The sequence below is a fragment of the Chiloscyllium punctatum genome, chromosome 4 (genome assembly GCF_047496795.1).
Source record: "Chiloscyllium punctatum isolate Juve2018m chromosome 4, sChiPun1.3, whole genome shotgun sequence".
Classification (NCBI taxonomy): Eukaryota; Metazoa; Chordata; class Chondrichthyes; order Orectolobiformes; family Hemiscylliidae; genus Chiloscyllium; species Chiloscyllium punctatum.
The window spans coordinates 104665315-104679722 of NC_092742.1; the positions used below are offsets into that span (position 1 = coordinate 104665315).

The following is a 14408-nucleotide window of genomic DNA, read 5'->3' on the forward strand; positions in this document are numbered from 1 at the left end:
CTCCCACCCTCCTCTAGCTTATCTCTCCACATTTCAGGCTCACTGCCTTTATTCCTGATGAAGGGCTTTTGCCCGAAACGTCGATTTCGCTGCTCCTTGGATGCTGCCTGAACTGCTGTGCTCTTCCAGCACCACTAATCCAGAATCTGGTTTCCAGCATCTGCAGTCATTGTTTTTACCTCTATGAGTATATTTATTGACACATCCATTATTATTTACCTTTTGTCCGATTGGACACCTGCATCCAGTGTTAGTTTAATGTTCGAACCTGGACCTGACTGATAAATGAATGTTACAATCTGGCTCGGGACTAGTAAGTTTTTTTAAAAGTAGAAAAAATGTGAGATCCTGGGGAAATAAAAGCACAACTTTCCGCAGTTTTGCACAAACAATAAACTTTACTTTGCAACAGCAGAACAGTAGCATAATGTACAATATATGTACAACTTGTATTCTAACACCAAGAATTAACATGTGGTAAATGTAGATAATGTATTATGATTGAATATCCACAAAGACACATCAATGGCCAAATGTCATGAAAGCAAATCTCTCAGATTTCTCAGCAATTCTGCCACTGAAACCCCCATTCCCTTCAGATTTTAAGGTCACAGTGGGTAAACCAATCTAATGTAACTTCACAAACAATTACAATTCTTCAATTCTCTCCATCCAACCTTAAGGCTCCCTCCATGAGCTGCTCAAAGTCTGTTTTGTATTCTGATCGATCACCCTCCTTTTCATGGTCTGTGCTGCCCTGGTATCCAAAACCGCTCTCCAGAACTTATTTACAACATATCTCTTCACTAAGAGCCTGCATCACTGAGTAGTCCTACCCTCATGGCTTCTTCCAACTCAGAGCCAGTGACGTTCCCATTTTTTCTGCTTCCAGGACTTTGTCAATTCCTGACTCCAACACTTAGCTGCCTACTAATCCCTAGAATTTCTTACTGAGCTTGAACAGCACAGAGCCATCCAATTACTCTTGATTCCTCACTGAGTCCCATGTTGTTAAGTTTCCGTCCCAGCATTACAGATCACTGCTGCATCCCTAATATGGGGTCTACCTCTGTGTTTGTTTCCTTCCTCCAACTCACTGTCTGTAGCCTTTGAACTCCTTTTCAAGAACATTCTAAATTATTCTGAGTGACATATCAAAACCCTTGTAAAAAGACCCTCTCCTATTACTGTGCAGAATTGAATGTTACCTACATTTTGAAACAGTCAGAAGTTGCACCCTTGGAACTGAGTATATTCCTTAAGATTACAATTTCACAGAATGCTGGAAATTGATTTTGTCTTATTTTAGACACGGTATTTTTCATTAAGCCAGTCAGGGCTGTTTAGTTTGGGTACAGCTTGCTTGCTGTTAACAGCCGAAGTGATATCTGTTTAATGTGATCTGTCAATATTTGGGACTTATAGTTTACGCAGTTAGCATCACACTGGAACAGAAACCAAACGCCACATTATTTATCGGCCACCCTGTTCACAACATTTCTCATTGCATGTTATGCAAACCACAAATTTGCCACTTTGGATCCTGAAAAGTTCCCAGCCTACCTTATGTTGCCCTGAGAGAATGAGAGGGTGGGCAGGATTGAGATTACAATCAGATTGGTCACGTTCTTACTGAATGGTGGTAGAGCAGGCTTGAAGGTTAGCACACTCCTATGTTCTTATGCAACCTGAAAGCATTAACCTCAATTTAAAGTACCCTCACCTATCTGGCACATAGAAAGTAATTTCCCACAAGTTTTCTTAACATGCAAATTGCACCATTAAGGTCTTACATATATGACACTTAAAGTGAAAGTGGACCTGAAACATTAACTCTGATTTCTCTTCACAGATGCTGCTAGGCCTGCTGACCTTTACCAGCAATTTCCGTTTTTGTTTCTGATTTACAGTATCCACAGTTCTTTCAGTTTTTATTTAGTTTAAAATGTAATACCTTCTTTAAATCTGTAAAAAGTGGAAAGTTATTGGAATACAGATACATTTTTTCGCTTGGTTCAGTGGATTGCCACCTAGTGGGCATTTGAAAAGGAATTTCTGTGCTGAAGTGTGCTGGTAAGATTAAAGTTGATCTGCATTGCCCTCTGTACACTTAAACGTATTTAAGTAGCCAGGTGAAGAAAATACCATTTAGGCCTAAACATAATCAATTCCCATCAAATCAACACTACTTATGCTTACCTACCTGCATCAATTGAGATCTTTCACTGACCCCGGAGTACTCTGTCAATAAAACTTTCTCCACCCTTCGGAGGGATCAGACGAGTCACGTGTTGTCTTTAGGACCTTGATTATTTCCCAAAATAATTTAGCCTTCCTGTCAATCTACTGAATTTTCCACAAATTATGTAAAAGTTAGTGCCAGGCTTGTGTGACAATCCAACTGAAAGTGACTAAGTGTTAATTAGTGTGGAGAAAAGACAGTTTAGCAGTTGCAACTTGGTTGTGAGCCGTCAGCTTTCTATCCAAGTGGATAGATTTTGCCAACACACAAAATATGATACAGTATGAATAATAACTTGGGAATTTGATGCAGATGAGAATCTAGAAGGAGTGAAAGGAGGTGCTGCTCTTTTAACCGTTTTAATCTGTTCCTGTGAATCACGAAGAGCAGATGTCCCAGAAGAGATCCCTGTGGAACACCACTGGTCACCGAGCTCCAGGCTGAATTCTTTCCATCTACTGCCTCCCTCTGTCTTCCATGGGCCAGCCAATTCTGTATCCAGACAGCCAAATTTCCTTGTATTCCATGCCTCCCCACTTTCTGAATGAAACCTGCTTTCAGAAACTTTCCCACACTTGGAATATTGTATTCATTCTGGTCATCTCATTATAGGAAAGATGTGGAAGCTTTAGAGAAGGTGCAGAAGCGATTTACCAGGATGCTGCCTGAACTGGATTTTGTGTCTTTTGTAGAAAGGTTGAGGGAGCTAGGGCTTTTCTCATTGGAGCAAAGAAGGATGAGGTGACTCACAGAGGTGTACAAGATGATGAAAGGCATAGATAGAGTGAATCGCCAGAGACTTTAGGAAACTATCCCTAATGCATGCTATTTGTTGTCATAGTTATCCTTTCCAACTTGATTAACCCAATTAACATGAAGACTAACGTCACCCATAATTATTGCTTTTTACATGGTCCTTTTATTTGTTGATTTACAGTCTTTTGTACAGAGAGGCTACTGTTTGAGCTTCTGTACACCAGTCCTCCCAATTTTTCTTCTCAGGGCTGGCAGCTGGTTGGATGTTGAATTAGTTAATTAAGGGAAAACTAACTGGGTTTTGACAGGAGCTTGTGTGATGTTTGGAAACTTCCAGAGATGGTGCTGCTTGATACTGCTCTCTGTCTAGTTATCAAATTGTCAAAGATTCTGAGAAAAGAATTCATCTGTAAGAAAAGAGTAAATATTTCTAGAAATCTGCTGAGACTATATGGAGTAAAAATGACTTTGGAATTCAAGCAAGATATATTGTTATATGCCTGAGAACAATTCATTGTCCAAGGATTTCATGAAGATCGTGTATCAATTGTTTAGAACTGTTATTGCACTGGCAAAATACAAATGTCTTATTTTAGTTTTTAGTTTATCCTTAACTGTGTCTGTCAGTCTGCCTGTGCGTGGAGTTATGATCAAAGAAGACTGGAATTTAGATTGTAGATAATAACTAAATTACTTTTTTAAACTTGTGTTTTGCTAAAATTACATTAATAAATGTTATAATTATATATACACAATAATAAATTGTTATTTTTGTTAAAGTTATAAACATAATGTGGCCAGTGATGATTGTGGAAGCATTGAAGCAAATCATGAAGAAGAAACTGAAATGGTCAGATTCTCTGTTGCAAATAGAGAAGAAATGAGGTGAGGCAAATGATGGGAAATGTGAACGCTAGGAAGGAAGAGGGCCAGAGAGAAGGTTGTGGTGGCAAGAGATTTAATGTAGTAGGATTGGGTGAGGAATGGGTGACTGATAGGACCAGATGGGGAAAGGTGATCTTTCAGCATCGGGGTGACCACAAGGAAAATAGGAGAAGCTGAAAGAAGACAAGATTAATGCAAAGTAACAATGTGATACCACTTAACCCCAACCTGCAACTACACGCTTTCTGATTATGTTCTTCTGGATCAATCTCACAGGGTTACAGAGTGTAACTAGCTGAAAGATGTGTTGCTGGAAAAGCGCAGCAGGTCAGGCAGCATCCAAGGAACAGGAGAATCGACATTTCGGGCATAAGCCCTTCTTCAGGAATGAGGAGGGCTTATGCCCGAAACGTCGATTCTCCTGTTCCTTGGATGCTGCCTGACCTGCTGCGCTCTTCCAGCAACACATTTTTCAGCTCTGATCTCCATCATCTGCAGTCCTCACTTTCTCCTACAGAATGTAACTAGTTCACTGTCCAGGCTCATGCATCGCTCCTACCACAGGACCACATACATACATTTACATAAAGACACATGTAAACATTACTCAATTCTCTGCTTAACAGTCTTTCTGCCTTCTGAGGCAGTATCCTGAAGTCACACAACTCTCAGAGAAAAACTATCTCCCTCATCTCTGTTCTAAAGGCCAACATTTAATTTTGAAATAGTGCCTCCTAGATTTAGTCTCAGTCCACAAGAGGACACAACCTTTCCAAATCCAGCTTGTCACTTCAGGATCTTATACACTTTAATAACATCATTCCTTCACTCTTCTAAGTCCGTAGGAAACAAGCCCAGACTGTCCAACCTTTCCCCATGAGTCACAGTCTCTCTGGACCTCTAATTCTTACTGACACAGTCCCTCTTGCCTCCCTGCTCCTCGAGAGAGTAAGTCAGATTGTCTTCGATGCTATGACTTCTTCAGTTAATAAGTCCAAACGCCTGCCAATCAGCTTTGGCGGAGCCAATAGTCTGTGTGGAACTATGGCCCTGAGCTAATACCAACATCCCCCGACCCCTGATCCCCTACTGATATGCGGGGGTTTCCTGAAACAATCTCCTTGAAAGAGAGACCACATGCCGTAGATCTATCTTCTGGTAGATCCCTTTGGTAGATTGAATACCACCCCGTGAGATCTAGTGTTAAAACTTCTCCGGGACCATCCCGAGGTGTCTCAGTTGAATATACATGTCTTTGCTCTGGGCGCCCGCGTTCTCTTTTGCTACAGCGAAGCATGTCAGAAACAGAAGCTCAAGAGACCGCTTCCCCCAGTCTTTGAAATCCTTGGGAGTATTCACAGAGCTCTCCCTCCAGCGCTGCCTGTGTGGGGAGGCTGCAGTTCAGGACGTCAAGTACTCAACCTCTCCTGGCATTTTAACTCTACACACCCCACCCCAGCCCCTGAAGTGATGGCGAAGAAACCCCGTTGACAAGACAAACCACATTGGCGGTGAGTCTTTTTTTATATAAAGAGCTACAATGTTTTTGTGCGCATAATGTATCTCTCTCCCTCTTCCAGTGACGATAGTGCAACATATATTTAAAATGTTAGGACTGCCTACCCGCCCCCACCCCCCACACATAAACACAAACCATCACCCCTGATACATAGCCAGCAGACTGCCCTCTCCTAGGGAGCAGTTGTTGGATTGTATTTTCTCCCCACCCCCGCCTCTCTGACATTTGGAGTTCATTATGGGAGCAGTGTCAGCTCTCACAAGGTGCCAGTCAGTGCTGAGACTGCAGACTCTGAGCATGGGGAGAAAACAAACCAGAGGCTGACAACAAAGGCCAGTGCCTGCAGCCCTGAAGCAGTCCTTTGTGCCTTGTCACCTCCCCTCAGAGCCTGGAGTGGGAAACAGGGACGGCTCCTCTCCAGCCTTTTATTGGGAAGCGGCGATTTTGCTGAGATTCGCACTCTTTTTTTTCCCCCTCTACTCAAGCTGAAGTGGTGGGCTTTCCAAGAATGTTCGCTGCCAAAAGAAAGTCCCTGTGATGCCACCTGCAAGTAAACACAACAGTGGCTGCAGCTCAGCGACTTGGCTGTAGCGTTGACGGCGCCCCCGAGTACTCCATCCAGCAATGCGGTAAACTTGACTGTCAATTCCGCAGAGTTGTACAGCTCTAGCAATTTGTAAATAAAGCAAAACATTGTCGTTCTCCCCCGCTTCCCTCCCCCCGCCGCTTTCATTCCGGCCATGGGGATATATGTACCAGTATTGCTTACTGCTGGCGCAGAGACAAGCGAAAAGATGGGCCCTGCAAACGATCTGAAAGCAGGACAACGCTTTGGTTGTAAATAAAGCGGAGCCCATATTTGCAAACAAAATGGTGCAATGAAACACTGCCAATGTTACTATTTATGTCAAAAAAATAAACGAGACCACACCCTATTTTTATTACATCCACAGTGCTGAAACTCGGAATGTATTTATTAATGATTATGAATTATATCTGGGGGTGGGCAAAATGTAATTGCCCCTTTTACAAAAATGACTCTCTCTCTCTCTGTGCTCCTCGAATGAACAACATAACAAGATGTCTCCAGGCCACGGTATTCTCAGGGGCTTCTCTTGTACGAGATCGACACGGATTCGGTAGCCCGGACTGCTTTCTTTTTGTGTTGGCCTCGAGAGGCTGGCTTTGGCTGAGCATGGTACGTGCATAGTGGTCGGAGTTTTTCTGGTGTATGTGTGTGTGTATTTTCTCTCTCCCTCTTGGCCTCTGGATCAGGTCAGACTCTCCCAGTCTGGTCTCTCTTTGGCTGCTGCATGGATGAGGAGGAGTTGGAAATCGACGGCCGCCAGATTCGTCTTAAATCTTACCGCATCGCTATTCTCTGTCTGATTGGGTGGAAGTTTTACAACTGCTTAGATTTACATAGTGAAACCCCTCTCGTTTGTTTTATGTTTTTTTTCAATTTAACTTTTTTTTTCTAGTCAACGTGTTCAGAGAAGTTATTACATACCCCTGGAGCAGGTGGGATTTAAACGCGGACCTCTCTGTCCAGGGATAGGGACACTACCTCCGAAGATTTATTCCATGCAAAGGATCACATGTCTAGGACAACTAATATACAGTAGTCCCCGTAACCGCGGGGGATACGATTCAAGACCTACCGCGCGGAAACCCGAAACCACAGATAGGAGTGAACCCATTCATTTAAATGCGAGATTTACCTTCCCGACAGGCAGGCACATGGTTCTGCAATGTTATCTGGAATATGTTCGGGCTGCGGTAAACCGCGGATAACTGAAACCGCGGAAAACAATTCTGCGAATACAGCGGTCGGCCTGTACAGTGTTATTACAAAACAAATCACACTCTGCACAAAGTCAGATGCACATCTGCATCATGGATCTGGGATCTACGGTGTCTTTGTCGTTGTTCCATATTGTACTGTGCAATCACACTTGATTCACTATCTTTGCGAGCTTCCTTCTCTATAAAATATGCTTAATGATCCTGAAACTCCTGAATATGGATTTCAGGAGTTTTATGGGCTTCAATGAGAAATTGAGTCAAAGCTGCCAGTGTGGAGTTGTGGAGTTGTGGAGTTCAGTGCCATCTGCCACATGTAGTGATGCCCTGACCTTCTGACATCTCAGCTCATCCACCATTGGGCAGTCCTGGGGATCAGTGCATCCTGAACCAGCATATCAAGGTCTGTAGGTGGTTGTGACCCCAGAGTGAGGTGTAGGGGTTTGGGGGTGAGCCTGTTTGAACTTAATCATTTTATCGGAGCTCCACATGCAGCAGCCAATGATTCCTCAGAGCTCAGATCTGACCCTCACTTTGGGAAACTCTGCAAGTCTTTGAAATTCTTTTGTGACTGTCCCTTCTCTGTCTCCTTCTGTAAGATGCTCCTAAAAACTCCTCCTGTAATTTAAGCTGGCACATGGTTAATTCTAGTTCATGTTCTTGGAATGTGTCTCAGTATCACATTGTTTTCAGATTTGCTAGCTCTTCAAGGTGCATTACCACACGAAAAGGGTAAGGTAGTAAGATGACACTGTAAATGACAACAGTCAAACATTTCTGAATTAAATCTAAAGTTAATTACAATACTGAGATTTTATACCTCACAGATTCAACCACTGGCCCTCAACCACTGCAGTGACTGGTGTCAAGTAGAACATTTGGCTTTCAGTCCTTACTCAGTCTTTTGCTCCAGCCAATGTTTCCTGTCACTGCCAGTTTAGGGAACAAGCCTGCTCCTGACCTCACCTGATGTGCTGACCCAGGGTGAACCCATGTTTCCAACACATGGACAGATGTGGCTGGCTGACAGTAGCAACTCTTTGAATTGAATACCCCACTCCAGCGGCTTAACACATCGTAAAGTCCAAGAATGCAGAGGGTTAATGAAGGGATGCGTCACTAGTCAGACTTGGAACTGAGGCAGTTAGGTTGTTCCCCCTAGTGTCCTCGTGAATGTCTATCCAAACAACCAAAATCTCTGGATGGGGGAAGAGAAAATAAGTGATCTGAATATTTAGCTCAAAAGCAGAAATTGTTGGAAAAGGTTTTCCCAACAATTTCTGTTTTTGTTTCTGATCTCCAGCACTGGAACTTATTTGTTTTTTAAAAATATTTAGCTCAGTTTGTGGGGAGCTTGCTCTGCACACGTTGCATAACCTCTTTCTCATATCACACTTGGGCTGAACGGTCTGATTCCATGTTGTATGACTCTATGACATTCTCTGACCTCCAGAGAAATCTCTTGCCTTAATGATGGGGTGAGGTGACTGTACTTCATGGCATGACTTTTGACTTTGTTAATCTAGCAGTCCAGAGATAGGATAAATGAAAACTTTTAAGTTGGAGGATCAATTTATTAATTGATAAAAGTAGTAATTATCTCAATTTAGAAAACTATATATGCTGATTGAGTTTGCAATTAAAATAAAATACTTCTTTTGTTAACATTCTCCTCCCTCTCAATCCATCTGCAAGACATTCGACTCTTTTGCTGGTTTTTGTGGTAGCTGTTGGTCCAAAGACAACCTTAGGAACATTTTAGAAAAATAGGAACAGGAATACGCTGTTCAGCCCATCAAGTCTGAACTTAGATTCTAGATCAAGGCTGATCATCTGCCTTATTGCTCTTTCCCCTGCAATCTCCATGCCTCTTGATATCATTAATAAGTAGAAATATACCGATAAGTAGAAATAAGTAGATAAGTAGATAAATAAGTAGATAAGTAGAAATATACCGATTATGTCTAGAACCTCCTCAATGACTGAACCTCCACTGCCCTCTGGGGAGAGAATTCCAAAGATCCACCACCTTCTGAGTGGAAAAATTCCTTCTCAGTCTAAACCTCAGACTATGTCTCCTGGTTTTAGACACCCTCGGTGAGCGGAAAACATCCTTTCAGCCTCTGCCCTGTCGTACCTTATTAGAGTTTTGTAAGTTTCAAAGAGATCACTTCTTATTCTTCAAACTCTAGAGAATTCATGTCCAGTTTCTCCAATCTCTCTCCCCAGTGGATGTTCATGGAATCATAGAGATCTACATCACAGTTAAGGATCCATTACATCCACATCAGTAAAAAACAGTCTCCTAACTTTTCTAATCACACTTTCCATCACTTGGCTCATAACCTTGTATGCATTGGCATTGCAAGTGCACATTACAATACTTTGTAATTGTTATGAGGGTTTCTGTCTCTACCATCTTAACAGGCAGTGAGTCCTAGATTCTCACCACCCTCCAGGTGAAAAAGTCTTTCTTCACATCCCATCCAAACCTTCTTCCCCTTAAATCAATGTCATTGGTCATTGATCCCTCCATTAAAGGGAAAGTTTTTTCCTGTCTCCCCTATTCTTTGCATCTGTGTCCCTCATAATTTTATACATCTCAATGTCCTCTGCTCTAAGGAAAAGAACATCAGTATGTCCAATCTCTCTTTCATAACTGAAACTCTCCAGCCTAAGCAATATTCTGGTAAATTTCCTCTGCACTCTCCCCAGAGTTATCACATCCCTCCTATAATGTGATTCCAGAAATGTACACAATACTCTAGCTATGGCCCCAACATTTCGTAGAGCCCTGCCATCCCAGGGATCAGTCTGGTGAATGTCTGTTGTATGTTGGTACATAAAGCTTTCCTTAGACAAGGGGACCAGCTCTGAGTACAATACTCTAGGTACAGTTTCACTGTAATGGAACCTGAGCTGATTCGGATCTGATGTGCATACATGCACACTTCCACGAGGGATCAGGAGCATGAAGTCTGACCACCCTTTCCTTAAATTAGGGGCTGCAATCAAGGGACATCCTTGATGAATTGAATAAAGAATTGCAATTGGTGAAGGGAAATTAAACATTTTCTTTGCTTCTAAACTCCTAGCTGAAGGTCAGATGAAATCAACCCGATATGACTACTTTTATTTTTTGGCATTTAGGAAAGATTCTAGATTTGTTCTGTGTATTGCCTGATTGCCCATAATCCTTTGTGGAAATTCACTGATATATTGTTTTTTTTAAAGACAGATGCTATTATGGTAGAAGGTGACAAATGCTTTGTACATATAATAAAATTGTGATGAATGGAGTATGGATGTTATGTACTCACTGTAACGAGGTTAGCCAGGTGGACCTCATAGAATATGAATTCCCTGATTGGGCTGTTAATCTAGTCCAATCAAGGAGCCCTGGTTGAAGATATAAATGTAAGTGTCAGAGGTTCTATTCATTCTGAGAGCTGGCTCTGAGGAAGCTGGACCAATGTCAAGTACGATGCATTTGTAAATAAAGGGTGACTTGGTGATGGGATTCCAGCCTCTGTGAAGTTATTTCAGTGGCAGCAAGAGTGGGGAAAATATGCTCCTAAAGAAATTCACTCACAGTGGTTGTCTTTCAGTTGGGGTAAGCTTTTCTGGCATCATGCCATTATTTAGGCAATTTGACTTGTTTGATCCTGCCATGGAAAGATATAATCATCTTTCTGGGCAACTGACTTTGGGGCAGATAAAAAGCAACAAGTAATTCTCCTGACAGCTTGCGGGCTCGCAGCTATTTCAGGTATTAGAAGCCTGACATTTCCTGAGGTGCCAGATAGTAAAACCTTTCAAGAGTTGACAAATTTAGTTAAAGAATATTATGGCCCCAAGTCTCATCTAATTCTAAGATGCTATTGGTATTACTTAGCAGTTTGAGAACCAGGGAAATCTATGTCGGGCATTTTGACAAGGTTAAGACAACTGGCAGAGGTGTGTGGTTATGATTTAACCCTTAATGAGATGTCGAGAGATCATTTGGTATGTGGAATTAATGGTGTAATTATGCAAAAGCCTACTAGCTGAAGAACAACTGGACTTCAAACAGGCATTACAACTGGCTTTCTCATTAGAAAATGTGGCAAGTTGAGCATATGACTTACAAGGTATGCCAGGCCAACTATGCTTGGGAGATGCCACATGAATGAAGATAATTACATAGCCTCACTCTGGGCATAACCTGAACAGAGGGATTCTAGGTCAGCCATAGCAAAACCCCGCAACAAAGCCAAACTTCAACAAATGGTGAATATTTTCTTCAGGATCTGAGCCAGCAAGCCCAGTTACTGCCGGTGCGCGAATTCAATAGAACATAGAACATAGAAAAATACAGCGCAGTACCGGCCCTTCGGCCCTTGATATTGCGCCGACCGAAGCCTACCTAACCTACACTAGCCCAATAACCTCCATATGCTTGTCCAATGCCCGCTTAAATGACCATAAAGAGGGAGAGTCCACCACTGCTACTGGCAGGGCATTCCATGAACTCACAACCTGCTGAGTAAAAAATCTACCCTTAACATCTGTCCTATACCTACCACCCCTTAATTTAAAGCTGTGTCCCCTAGTAACAGCTGACTTCATTAGCGGAAAAAGGTTCTCACTGTCAACCCTATCTAAACCCCTAATCATCTTGTACACCTCTATCAAATCTCCCCTAAACCTTCTTTTCGCCAATGAGAAAAGCCTCAAGTGCCTCAGCCTTTCCTCATACGATCTTCCTACCATACCAGGCAACATCCTGGTAAACCTCCTCTGCACTCGTTCCAATGCCTCCACATCCTTTCCATAATATGGCGACCAAAACTGCACACAATACTCCAGATGAGGCTGCACCTGAGTCTTATACAACTGCAACATGACCTCAGGACTCCGGAACTCAATTCCTCTACCAATAAAGCCCAGTACACCATATGCCTTCTTCACAGCACTATTTACCTGGGTGGCAACTTTCAAAGATCTGTGTACATGGACACCAAGATCCCTCTGCTCATCCACACTACCAAGTAGTCTACCATTAGCCCAGTAATCCATCTTCTTGTTACTCCTACCAAAGTGAATGACTTCACACTTAGCTACATTGAATTCCATTTGCCACCTTACTACCCAGCTCTGCAACTTATCTATATCCCGCTGTAACCTGCCACATCCTTCTTCGCTGTCCACAACTCCACCGACTTTCGTGTCATCCGCAAACTTGCTCATCCAGACTTCAAGCCCCTCCTCCAGGTCATTTATAAAAATGACAAACCACAATGGTCCCAAAACAGATCCTTGTGGAACACCGCTAGTAAGACAGCAAAAGAGTCCTGCAAGGCCTGAATTGGGTAAGAGAGAGCTCATAGGCTGGTATTCAGGAGAGTGCACACTCTGGAAAACGCATCTACATTGGCTTTAAACAATTAAATTGCTTAGCAACATCCAAATCAGAATCAATCAAAATAAGTGTCTGGTTAAGTGGTCATCTGGTACTAATGGCAGTTGATACCATCACGGCTGTTTCAGTGAATGCAGTACAAGTCCTAAACAAAATTCCCTCTGGTCTCCAACCTTTAAGTTTGTCTAAGACCTCGGCTGGATTGAGAATCTATACTGGGAAGTATTTCCAAATTAAAGGAATAACTTTGGTACCGGTCATGTAAGAGAAGCAGCTGGTTCAGTTACCACTGATTGATGTAGTAAAAGGCTTGGGCCCAAGTCTGATGGGGTGGAATTGGTTGAGAAAGATTCATCTTGATTGGCTCAACATTTTTCAATTAGAAAATGGCTACCGAAGTGAAGTCCTAGTTAAGTACCTGTGAAGATCTAGGGACTGTCAAAGGAGCCAGGGCCACCTTGCATGTTGACTAGGAAACAATTCCATGATTCTGCAAGGCACACCCAGTGCCATTTGCCTTGCGTGCAAAAGTAGAGGCAGAAATCAGGAGGCTGGAAAGCAAAGGAATCATCAAACCAGTCCAGTGCAGGAGTGGGCAGTACAAGTGGTACCGATTGTGAAACCCAACAGGGTGAGTTGCCTCTGTGGGGATTTTAAACAAATGGTAAACACTTCTCACAGCTGGATAAATACCTGATCCCTCGCATAAAGGACCTATACACAAATTTGGCAGGGGAGCTGTCCTTCACAAAGCTGGACATGAGCCATGTGTATTTGTAATTGCATTTAGATAAGGATTCCTATATGTATACTACAATTAATACCCCATAAGATTTGTGCCATATAGGAGACTGTCATCTGGAGCTTCATTAGCCGGTGCCATTTATTTTAGTGGACAATGGAGAACATTTTATAAGGTCTAGCCCAGATCACTTTTTATCCAAATGGTGTACGAGCAACAGGGAAAACCAGTAAAGAACATTTAGAAAACTTGTATATAGTGCTTAAACATTTCTCCAAAGTGGGCATTGTCTTACAAGGTGAAAAATGTGTGTTCCAGCCACCTCAAGAGACCTACTTGGTCTAAAGAGTTGACAAGATCAGGCAACACTGATTGGAAGATAAAGTGAGGGTGATTAAAGGTCCCCCCCCTGCTGCCACATCTGAACTGGAGGTTAAATCTTTCCTTGGCTTGTTAATTATTATGGAAAGTTTGTACATAACCTGGTCTCCTTGCTTCTGCTATTGAAAAAGGGTCAGCCTTTGAAATGGTCTCATAACCAAGACGTAGCCTTTAGGGAAGTGAAGAAGCAGCAATCACCATCAAAGGCGTTGGCACAATATGATCGCAAACAAGTTCTGATGCTGACATGTCATGCCTCTCTGTACAGTATCAGGGTAGTGTTGACTCACAGACGGTCCAATGGAGAGGAATGCCCAATAATGTAAACTTCTTGGCCTTTGGCTGATGCAGAGTGCAAATATATCCAGATAGAGTAGGAAAGGTTGCCAGTTATCTTTGGTGTGAGAAGGTTCCATCAATACCTTTACAGACATAAATTTGTAATAGTAACAGACCACAAACCTCTGCTAGGACTACTCAAAGACAGCAAGGCCATGCCCTCCCTTAGCTTCAGGTTGAATTCAGCAGTGGGCTCTCATTTCTAAGTGTGTACAGTTTTCTGTTGGAATACCAGGAGGTCAAGCAGCAAATGCAGATGTGTTGAGCCACTGTGCAGATTCAGCACCAATAATGATGCCACTGAAAGAGTGGGTTCAGGTTTTAAACTTTCTGGACATCC

The 14408-nt window shown here is 42.5% G+C and overlaps 1 protein-coding gene across 4 annotated transcripts in view; it reads left to right on the forward strand.

Moving 5' to 3' along the window:
• Positions 1-4914: 4914 nt before the first annotated feature.
• LOC140476609 (BRD4-interacting chromatin-remodeling complex-associated protein-like) overlaps positions 4915-14408 on the forward strand; it is a 110646-nt gene continuing 101152 nt past the window's right edge. For 2 of the 4 annotated variants that reach the window (XM_072569467.1, XM_072569465.1), the window contains exons 1-2: positions 4915-5394; positions 6483-6600. The gene's annotated coding sequence lies outside the window, so the exon portion shown is untranslated. The remainder of the gene's footprint in view (positions 5395-6482; positions 6601-14408) is intronic. The other 2 variants (XM_072569466.1, XM_072569464.1) reach the window with 2 other exon arrangements.